Below are 11425 nucleotides of genomic sequence, written 5' to 3'. Positions count from 1 at the left end.
AGTGTTTCCTCTTTGTACGCCTCACCTTCATGCTTTATGCTTGTTAACAGTTGATCTGTTATATGATCTGAATCGATATCCATGTCCTCCTTTCATCCTGGGCCCTGGGATTCTATTCATCTAGGATGCAGATAAAATGATAAGTGTTGTAGTATAAAGAAGGAGAATTACTATCTAGTTATATAACTATGGGGTCCCTTTATCTTAGAACAGGAAAGCAAGAAGTGATCATTGTGACTCAACCACTTATCATTATCACAAACTCTAAAAATTAATAATAATAGTAATAATGAGAAGAAAAAGGAGAAGGAGGAGGAAATGCCTTGTGCCATTGTTCCTTGTACATGTTCCTGGCCCCTTACTTAGTTGGAGACTGATTCCTAGTCTCCTATTTACTCTTCCTAAAACTCTCCAGATTTTATTATTATGTTTCAAATTAGAAACAACTCTTAGCTTTATAGGTTCTCCATGACACTTTCCTGACCTTCTGTATAGTTGAGTACAGATCTTTGGACTATACCCCATGTAGTGGAAAGAATGATTTGGAGTCAGGCTTGGTTTTGTACCTGGCCCTCACCTTACTAGCTCTGCGAATTTTAGCAAGATTCTCTCAGAGCCTCCATTTACTCTGATGTTAAAGATGATATTGATATTAAGAGCAAGAGTTATGGTTTCGGGGCACCTGGGTGGCTCAGTGGGTTAGGCTTCTGCCTTCAGCTCAGGTCATGATCCCAAGGTCCTGGGATCGAGCCCCTCATCAGGCTCCCTGATCAGCGGGGAGCCTGCTTTCTCCTCTCTCTCTCTCTGCCTGCCTCTTCCTACTTGTGATCTCTGTCTGTCAAATAAATAAATAAAATCTTTAAAAAAAAGGTTTATGGTTTGATGAAATGAAGTATAAAGCACTTATCACATTTTTTAGAGCAAAACAGATTTTTTAAAAAAATTTTATTTATTTACATTTAAGAGAGAACACGTGCACAACTGGGGGAGGGGTAAAAAGAGAGGGACAGCAGACACTACCCCCCCACACACCTGCTGCTGAGCATGGAGCCCACCCAGGGGCTCAATCCCAGGACTCTGAGATCATGACCTGAGCTGAAAGCCAAAGTCAGACACTTCACGGACTGAGCCATCCCAGCACCCCACAACAGATTTTTTTTTTTTTTTAAAGTCTTAGTTCCTGCCCTTTATCCTTTCCCTTCCCTTCCCATACTTGTGCTCATTGCTTAGCTGGTCTTTCCTACGTTAGTTGGTCAAAGTCACAAAAGTGTGTTAATTGTATGATTAAAACAACATCATGTACATAGCTGCTCAAACATTCCTTTCCGATAGGAATGTCTTCAAATGATAATCTTAGAACATATTTATTGAACCTCATGTATGTAACATAAGCAAATTGCAGCTGAATAAAGTGATGAGAGGTGTTGTAGAAAAATAGGTCACCTGACAGATGAGAACACATTAGGGTGGGGAAGAGAAGGGAGAGCAACCCCAACCAGAAGCAGGGTAATAGCGAAAGGGTAAAGTAGGCCCCACTGTGGTGTGTTGTGTTGTGGGGAAGAGTGAGGTTCTGCCTACTAGAGGCCACTGCTGTGGGAGACCCTGGGTGAAGCCACTGTCACCTTGTTTGACCAGGAGACAAAAACCTTCAACTTGGGGGATAAGAAAGCAGGAGAATACATTAAACTCAAAGTCATTGGACAGTGAGATTTGCTTCAAAGTGAAAATGACAACCTATCTCAAGAAACTCAAAGAAGGGGCATCTGGGTGGCTCGGTCAGTTAAAAGTCTGCCTTCAGCTCAGGTCATGGTCCCAGGGTCCTGGGATCAAGTGCCATGTCGGGCTCTCTGCCTGGTGGGGATCCTGCTTCTCCCTCTCCCTCTGCCTGTGCTCCCCTGCTTGTGCTCACTCATGTGCTCTCTCTCTCTCTCTCTGTCATATAAATAAAACAAAAGAAGAAGAAACTCAAAGAATTGTGCTGTCAAAGACAGGGAGTTCCATTGAATTCACTTTGAAGGTCAGAGAATTGTTGATAATCACATCACAGAACAACTGGGAACAGAGGAAGAAGATGTGATCGAAGTTTACAGCGGGTCTTTCAATGATTTAGATATATTTTATTTCTTTACTCTCAATCTTCTTTTATTTTTAAAAATTGTTTTTTGTAATGTGGTGTTCAAAATGCAATTGAAAACTAGCACCCCATCTCTTTACAATGTCTGGTAAAAAAAAAAAAAAGAAAGAAAGAAAAGAAAAGAATGTCTGCTAATTTGAGTTCTAGTGCCGATTACTCAATATCATTTGTTTTCATTATATTGATTTTGGGTGCTCAAACTTCAGCCCTCTCCATATTGCCCTCTTCTTTTTATCTATTTTTTTATTTTTTATTATTATTTTTTTTAAGATTTTATTTATTTATGTGCCAGAGAGATAGAGAGAGAGCACAAGTAGGCTGAGCGGCAGGCAGAGTGCGAGGGAAAAGCAGGCTCTCTGCTGAGCAGGGAGCCTGATGTGGGGCTCGATCCCAGGACCCTGGGATCATGATCTGACCCTAAGGCTGCCACTTAACCGACTGAGCCACCCAGGCGCTCCGCCCTCTTCTTTTCCTGGACTGTGCATTTTCAAGCTTCTGATAAATAAGATCGACCAGTGTGCGTGTTCATGATGACTTTCCCATTGGCCCCGAAGTTCTAGCATGTGATTGCTTCACTCCTGGACTTTGATTTCCAGGGGAAGATGGAAGTTTTTCAGAGAACGGAACCATGGAAAAACGACCTTTCGTTAACTTGAAGATACTTTTAAAATTTGAGGGTCTGGACCAAAAGAAGAGAAATACTAGGCTGGAGTCAGGATGACAGCAAAGGTGAGAGTAATGACTAAGTCCAAAGATGGCTTCACCGAAGGGTAACCATTTTAAGAGATAAAAGAAAAGTCTTATCATAAGATCCCAGAAAAGTTCTAATTTTCATTAGCTTAATAAAGTAATTCGTGCAGAAGTGTGTACAACAACAACAAAGATAAAGCAGCACATTCCTTTTTAAATCTTCTTGTGACTCTTTCTAATACAGTATTAACCAAAATTCCTAAACTATAATTTCGCTTTCCCCAAAAAGTGAAATGTCATGTCCTCTTCATGACAAACGAAAAGGTTAGAGATACGTAATAAATACTTCTTTGTTGAATGAGTTGCATAAATGAATGTAGTAATGACCAGTACAATGTATAAAGCGTACAAATTTTGGTACAAGAAAAAATAATCCTAAATCCATGATTCACTACTCACTAGCCTCGTGTTATTAGAAAATTTAATTCATTTATGTTGCCCAAGATTCACTTACCTAACTGCCAAATGGAGAGAATAATATCTATTTTGTATGATGATGGAGAGGATTAAAATGATGTTTATAAGGTTCGTGGCACATTACTCAGTAATGTTTATTACTAATCTTACCACCACTATTATCAGCACTTCCGTTATGTGTCTTGCCCATTTCATGTCTCAGTGTCAAATACAGATTCTTTCTTCTATTTAAAGGCATCACAGACTCCCAGCTTGAATTCCAGCATGATATTAGGTTGCTCTTCAGAGACACATGCTCCCTCACTGCCTTCAAGGGTCTTGCTTTGCTGGCTTTTTCCAAGATGAGAGCCCTTGGAATCACGGCTGGCGTCCTTCTAAGTCTCCAGGAGTTACATGATCACCTCAGTTTTCTTCTCCCGAGAACTGGGGGGAAAAAAAGAAAGAAACAAACAAACAAAAAGCCCCAAAACTTTAGTTCTTCTATATTCAACATTTGTACCCATGGCTTAATGAATTTTACTGAATTTAAATAATCCACATACTCTTCAAACTCCAGATGAAAATCAGATACACTGGTCTATTTACTCATCCAACCGAAAATTTCCCTGGGCTATTTAAATCAGATGTATATGCGGTTCATTTTGTGTGAATAGGTTATAGCTTGTTTCTGTAACTTAGCTTTGTTTATGGCTAAGCTTCGCCTCCCATCACATTTTTGCAGGTATAAATTCAATAATATCTATGATATTATAAACAAATATTTCTGAAAGCAAAAAGCTACATTTTCTTAAAATATGTCTCCCTGATGAAATTTCCTGTTGTGTTTGATACAAAAAAGTTTCTGAGATCAATAAGTATTTGTAGTAGAAGTTTCTTTTCCCTTTAAAAAAATCATTTCCATAACTTAAATGTTTTGTTGATAATGCTTATGTACCCAGTTTGTGACATCAGCAGGATGGGAAGGGGCACGAACATAAAGGAACCTTGTTTCTTCTTCCTCAATGCTCCTTTTGACGTCATCTCTCAGATTGTTCACTTCGATTCCTGAATGGAAATTACACAGTTTTCCCAGCAACACTCAGAAACTAAGGAACGGTGTCATTTTTCACTGAGTAGAAAGTGTAATCCAATGCAATATATGATCGCCAATCTCTTATCAGATTTAAACCTTCTCTTCTTCCCCAGCTCAGTCCTACCTCCGGAAAACCTGTAGCAGGAAGGAAGGTGCTGTTAATCTGTGCACTGGTCCTACCCCTCACTCCCCTCTCTCCTCCCTTCCTTCCTCCATCCCTCCCTTTCTTCCTCACTCTCTCCCTCCCCCACTCCCCCCTTCCTTTCTTTGTCTGTCTCTTTTCCTATTTCCCCTACATTCACCAAGCCACCTGGGCTCAAAGTTTGGGTCGTCAGGAGGTTAAAGGGCATTCTACTGGACTGATACAGTTATAATCTTGTATTGGAGTCCCTGGGTGTGGCAGATTCCAAATGCTGATTATTTTGCCCCTGGGCAATCCTTGGTGGGTTCTTTGAAGTTCACCTATTGGAAGCCCCATCCCTAGATTCCTGAGGGGGTCATATATCTCAGCTGGCCCCTTTTGACGCTTGCCTCAGCCCCTGGCTTCTGACAGCCACTCCACACCAACTCCATCTGTTGGGTCACTTAATTCTACACAGTGCTCTTGTATAACTCCTTTTCAAGGTGAAACAGGCCAGTTTTTTAAAATATAGCTCTCATCTGGTTTATGGAAAACAGGACTTGGGGCTCTGGAAGAACTGACCATGCTCCAAGTCCCCCCTCTTAGCTTGTTGCCTCATTGCCACAGATGGCTCAGTAAGCCTCTTCCCTCTAGATTTCTCAAGCAGGTGTTGGGTACCAGACACTACATCTGTTGGTTCCCCCAAGGTTACCAGATCCTCCCCAATTCATCCTTCTCACTTAGCTTGGTGCTTTGGGGCTGAGGGTGGGAAGAGGAGCAGCTATGAGGTGCTCTCATGCTATAAACACCTTCTCTCAAGAAATCCATGCTCCGCTGTCTCCATTTTCAAGCCTCTTTTTATATGTACTTGAGATAACAATAACAATGTATGAGGGGTCATGGGACCTTTTTTTTTAATATCTTTTTTTTTTTAAGATTTTATACATTTATTTGAGAAAGAGAGAACACAAGCAGGGGGAAGGGCAGAGGGAAAAGCGGACTCCCCTGCTGAACAGGGAGCCCGATATGGGGCTCAGTCCCAGGACCCTGAGATCATGACCTGAGCCAAAGGGAGATGCTTAACTGACTGAGACACCCAAGCATCCCTTTTTTAGATATCATATTAGTAAGTATTTAATGAGAATATTTTTCTAGTAGTTTTTTTTTTTTTCCTTAAACAATTTTATTGACTCTTGGGGTGGATTGGTAATTCTGGAAATCTGGGCCCAAATCATGTCACATTTGGCTTATGTTCTAAAACTCTGGGCCTTGACTTTTTCTGTCTTCTGTGTGCAAGGGAGCACCAAACTTCCTTCTCAATTCAGTTCTGGCCCCAGTGTGAGCACAGCCTGTATCAGTTCCATGCCAGGTCCAACTCTTTCTGTTCTGTGAGTATCACTGTAGTGAGTCCCCTCACCCTGGTGGCCCCAAAGCTTCCTCTTGCCCAAGGGCTGCAATTCATTTGCAGCTTCTCCCACACTTACAGAACCAGCTCCATCACCTCATAGCTCAGCATTGGGCACCAACCATTCAGAAGGCCACTCTGTAGACATCAAGGAATCAGGTCTAAGGCATCACCCTCAGTTGATTACCCCATGGAAAAGGTGAACAAATGTGCCACTAGAGCTTCTTTAGCATTGTACCCTACCTGGCCCAAATATTTTAACCTTCATTTAGTGTATTTTGGTACCCACATTTCTTGGGGCAGACACTTGCCATCCTGGGAAGGAATTTCAAGTCACAGAGCACTGAGAGGCAGGTTAAAATGCCTTTTTATTCTGGCAGTTGGTGTAAAACTGTCAGTTGATCCCCAAGTTCCTCTTCCTCAGAAGTTTCATCTTCATAGGGTTCTTCCTCTAAGTTTCTAAGTTTTAATAATCTCAACCTTTCTTCTTTGTTTCCACAGCCTAAGGATATTAGCTGTTGCCTGCCATTGTACCTTTGTGGTACCTTCCAATTCTCTTTTTATCCTTTTGTTAACTAGTTAACAACTTTCTATCTAGTTAGCCATTCTGTGTGTTAAATTATTTTTCCTTTAAATAACTGGTAAGATTGTCTTTGGCCTGGACTCTGACTGAGACATTCAGAAAAAAAGACAGTAGCAAAAATATGGACATATTATCTTGGTTGAAAATAAAGAGACAAGGATGCCTGGGAGTCTCAGTGGGTTAAGCTTCTGCCTTCAGTTCAGGTCATGATCCCAGGGTCCTGTCACGAAACACCTTGTCTGGTTCCCTGCTCAGTGGGGAACATGCTTCTCCCTCTGCCTGCTGCTCCTCCTGCTTGTGTTCTCTCTCTCTCTCTCTGACAAATAAATAAACAAAACCTTTAAAAAATAAAATAAAGAAAGGTCCAGATAGTTGACATTCACTCATGTATAAGAACTTTTGAGTTAGATTTGGATTTTGTATTATAATATTATAGAATAACATCTTATAAAGTTGAGAAGATGAAGATGGCATAAGTAAAAATTATGATTTTTGATAGGTACTATGGACTGAAGAGTCTCCTCCCCAAATGCACATATTAAGGCCTTAATCCCCAGTATGATGGCATTTGGAGATGGGGCTTTGGGAAGTAGTTAGGCTTAGATGAGGTCACAAGGGTGGGGTGCTTGATGAGATTAGTGACTTTTTAAAAAATTATTTATTTATTTAAAAGATTTTATATATTTATTTGACAGAGAGAGATCACAAGGAGGCAGAGAGGGAGGCAGAGAGAGAGGAGGAAGCAGGCTCCCCACTGAGCAGAGAGCCTGATGTGGGCCTCGCCCGGACCCCGGGATCATGACCTGAGCTAAAAGCAAAGGCTTTAACCCACTGAGCCACCCAGGTGCCCAACTTTTTTTTTTTTTTTTTTTTAAATAGGCTTCTTGACCAACATGGGGTTTGAACTCATAATCCTAAGATTGAGAGCCATGTGCTTTACCACTGAGTCAGCCATGTGCCAGAGATTAGCGCCTTTTTAAGAAGAAATACCAAAGCATTTCATCTTTCTCCCTGACAAGTGAGGACGCATTGAAAAGGCAGCTGTCTGTAAACCAAGAAGAGAGCTCTCACCAGAAACCAACCATGCTGGTACTCGACCTTGAACTTCCCAGCTTCTAGAACTCTGAGAGAATAAATATTGATGGTACCTCGCCCATCGTATTTTGTTAAGGCAGCCTAAACAGTCTGTTACAAGTCTGTTCTCATCCCACGCAGCAGTTTCTATTCCATTTGAAGTAACAGTTGACTTATTTCACTCAGCATAATACCCTCTAGTTCCATCCATGTCAGAGAAAGACAATTATTTGATCTCCCTGATATGAGGAATTTGAGAGGCAGGGCGGGGGGCTTGGGGGGTAGGGAAGGAAAAAATGAAACAAGATGGGATGGGGAGGGAGATAAGCCATAAGAGACTCTTAATCTCACAAAACAGAGGGTTGTTGCGGGGTGTGGTGGTAGGGATAGGGTGGCTGGGTGATGGACACTGGGGAGGGTATGGGCTATGGTGAATGCTGTGAATTGTGTTAGCCTGATGATTCACAGACCTGTACTCTGGGGCGAATAATACATTATATGTTAATAAAAATAATTTTGAAAAAAAAGAAAATCATAAGGAAGAGGGAAAAAAATGTAATGGTTGGTGAATTAAGTAATGAATGAAAACATTTTTAAGGAGAAATCCAAAGGAGAAGAAATGTTTGCCCTGCTCATTGGATAAGAGAAATTCTATGGTCTGGAATGCCAAAAACCGAAGTGACTCTTATGACTCATTAATTTAAAACACCATGATATTTCATTCACGTATAAAACCATTAACCTTGTGATATAGTCTTCTAGGGTAGTGTGAAACTTTCCCAGATCATCCTACTTTCTCATATGAACCACTTCAGTGACCAAGATGCTATAAGAACTTATTGAAAAACAAATGGAAAGGTGAACTAATGTGCCACTAGAGCTTCTTTAGCATTGTACCCTACCTGACCTAAATATTTCAGCCTTAATTTACTGTATTTTTTGGTACCCACATTTCTTGGGTCAGACACTTGCCATCCTGCGAAGGAATTTCAAGTCACAGAGCATTGAGAGGCAGGTTAAAATGCCTTTTTATTCTGGCAGTTGGTATAAAGCACTATCCCTTTAAAGGAGGTATCAGGAAATAGAACACTCTGAAAGCCAAAAGAAGTACTTCTAGAGTTACTATTATCCAGAAACTTTATTACCGACTCAACTAAACAGGATAAGTTTTCCAAACCCCTGCAAACCCACTGAGAGGAGAAACATGACAAAGCAGGTCTTGAAGGAAGAACAGGAACGTACAGGATAAAATGCTTGATTATCAAGGGGCGTTAGAGAGGAGTAGGGAATTTGGGTAAATTGGAAGGGGAGTTGAACCGTATTATAGAGGGCACGGCTTGCATGGAGCACTGGGTGTGGTGAAAAAATAATGAATACTGTTTTTATGAAAATAAATAAATTAATAATAATTTTAAAAAATAGATGACAATAGATCAACAAAATGAGTAAGACTGTGACAACTGAAAGACTTTAATGGTTTAATGTACCTATCATTTCCATCTCTTCAGAGACAAGTTCTGTTTTTTTAGTTTTCTCTTTTCCTAAAGTGTTTTGCATTATTAGTAAGAGCAGTATTCCTTATGTATTATTTTCCTTTAAAATCATCTTTAGGTTCAATTCAGAAGTAATATGAATGGATTTTAAATACATATTGAATTACATCACTAAGCAAACTACTGAAATGCATTAATAAAATGGAAGTGTTAAAGTTACTAACACTTGGTTGAAGTAAAAAAAAAAATGGAGATGGGCTGGGGAAAAATATTGGTTTTGTGAAAATACCCCATTTCCATTAGTAATATGCTCTTCAGCTTTTATCTTTATATACTCTAAGTTATTTTGCTCTGTTTAACAAAAATCCTTGTTTACCTTGTTTGATTGGATAATTTTAATGTTTTTCATTTATAATTGTTAAACCAAGGATAATTTTATAACTTCTTTGTACATAGCTGTTACATGTAAGACAATCTGTCTTTAAGTTAGGATAAATTACTCTAAAAGAAATGAACCCTAGATAGTTTTCCCTTTGTGTCAAGTGTCTTGTTTAAAAAAAACTGTAGGTTTTTTTTTTCCAATCTGTGAGCAGTCAAACATCAAAAAATAGAATTAGACTCTTCATTACATTATCAAATCTGAATGCTGTTTCTTTTCTGATTTCACCAGCAAAAACTTTCAATACAAGGTTGGGGTACCAGGTGGTGGGTATTATAGAGGGCACGGATTGCGTGGAGCACTGGGTGTGGTGAAAAAATAATGAATACTGTTATGCTGAAAATAAATTTAATTTAAAAAAAGACAAAAAAAAAAAAGGAATATAACATGTAAATGAGAGATACACCATAACAAATGAGCAAACATGTATGAGTACACATTTAGATTTGTAACATATCCAGCTACTGAAGAAGAGTTGATGTAGCATGAGGTCTTCCGAGAAGTCTTTGGTTTTGCTGTTGTTGGTTTGGGGAGACAGCAGAGCAAAGAGAATGTGATTTTGCAGTTGTGATTATCTCACTTGGATTTTAATTTTTATATTTAAATCTATGTTTGGGGTCATACTAAGGTATAGTCTGTAATACTATAATTTTTTTTCTTACATCTGAGCTAAATCAGGTAGTTTCCTACTTTTTTTCATTTCTAAGAGAGCTCCATCTAGAGCTATGACTTCACAAATATGGAGATGGAGAAATACAGAAAAAATAAAATGCAGAAATGACAAAGCTATTTCTATAGTAACGTCCTTGCTTCACAAGATCTTAAAATTATTTTTGGAATTTTATAAGACAATCTTTTCCTTATTAAATCATTCTCAGTTCTCCCTGATCTGGGATCTTGTCAGTTGGAAATTGGCACCATTGATATAAATTTTCCCATAGCTATTGTATAGCAGTTGTTTGGTAGGGTGAATTATTAATAATTTTATTTTAAATGACTAACAGATTCAAAAGTATGGATATTACCTGCTCCTTAGTACCACACACAAAAATAAGGGGCCTTATTCTACTTAAGATTTAGATTGTGCCTAGCATCTTCCATGACTAGACAATGTGTCACTCTGCCAAAACTAGATTGAGGGAAAGAGCAATCCTAGGGTCAAAAGAAAATGTGTAACAAAGAAGGATCTGAGCCTTCTTTGTACATTTGTATATTCCAGTTGCTAAACGGTCAATAATTCAAAAGAGTTTGTTTCCAGATATAAATTATCAAGAAATTACCCAGGTTTTAGAGATCCTCAGGATCACATTAGCCTGAAGTAGGAGGGCAGGATTACCTAAATCATGGAATGTATGAATAAATACAAAAATATAAATGTCAGGCCTGACCACCAGTTGCTTATCTGAGGCAAGTAAGGAAAATGCAATCTACTTACTGAAAACTTTTGTGACTTACTATTCCTCTTAAATGACATTAACTGTTATTTATTATATATATGTATATATACATTGATGTGTATGTGTATATATATATATGTATGTATGTATGTGGTGCTTCTCCTTATTTCTTTATTTGCTTATTTATAGTAAAATAACACAAAAGGATGCTTAAAATTGAGGGGAAAAGTCACCTGCAATTCCAGAAAGTAACCTATTATTACCTATTATTATTTTGTTTATTTCATTCAGGTTACTTTTGTGTATATATATATATATATAATATATTATATATATATGGTACATATAGTACATAATTTTAATCTTAGTGAAATACATTTTTTAATTTTAATATCAAAATTTATTGAATGAAATTTATTGAATAAAATCCCATGTGAATATAACATATCCCATAATGATATATTTTGCATACTATAACTTAAACACGTTGTTAGAAAACAAGTCTTCACCTGGGTGGCTCAGTCATTGTCTGCCTTTGGC

Source organism: Neovison vison, chromosome 11, assembly GCF_020171115.1.
Source record: "Neovison vison isolate M4711 chromosome 11, ASM_NN_V1, whole genome shotgun sequence".
NCBI classification, from domain to species: Eukaryota; Metazoa; Chordata; class Mammalia; order Carnivora; family Mustelidae; genus Neogale; species Neogale vison.
Note: the sequence above shows the minus strand (reverse complement) of the source record.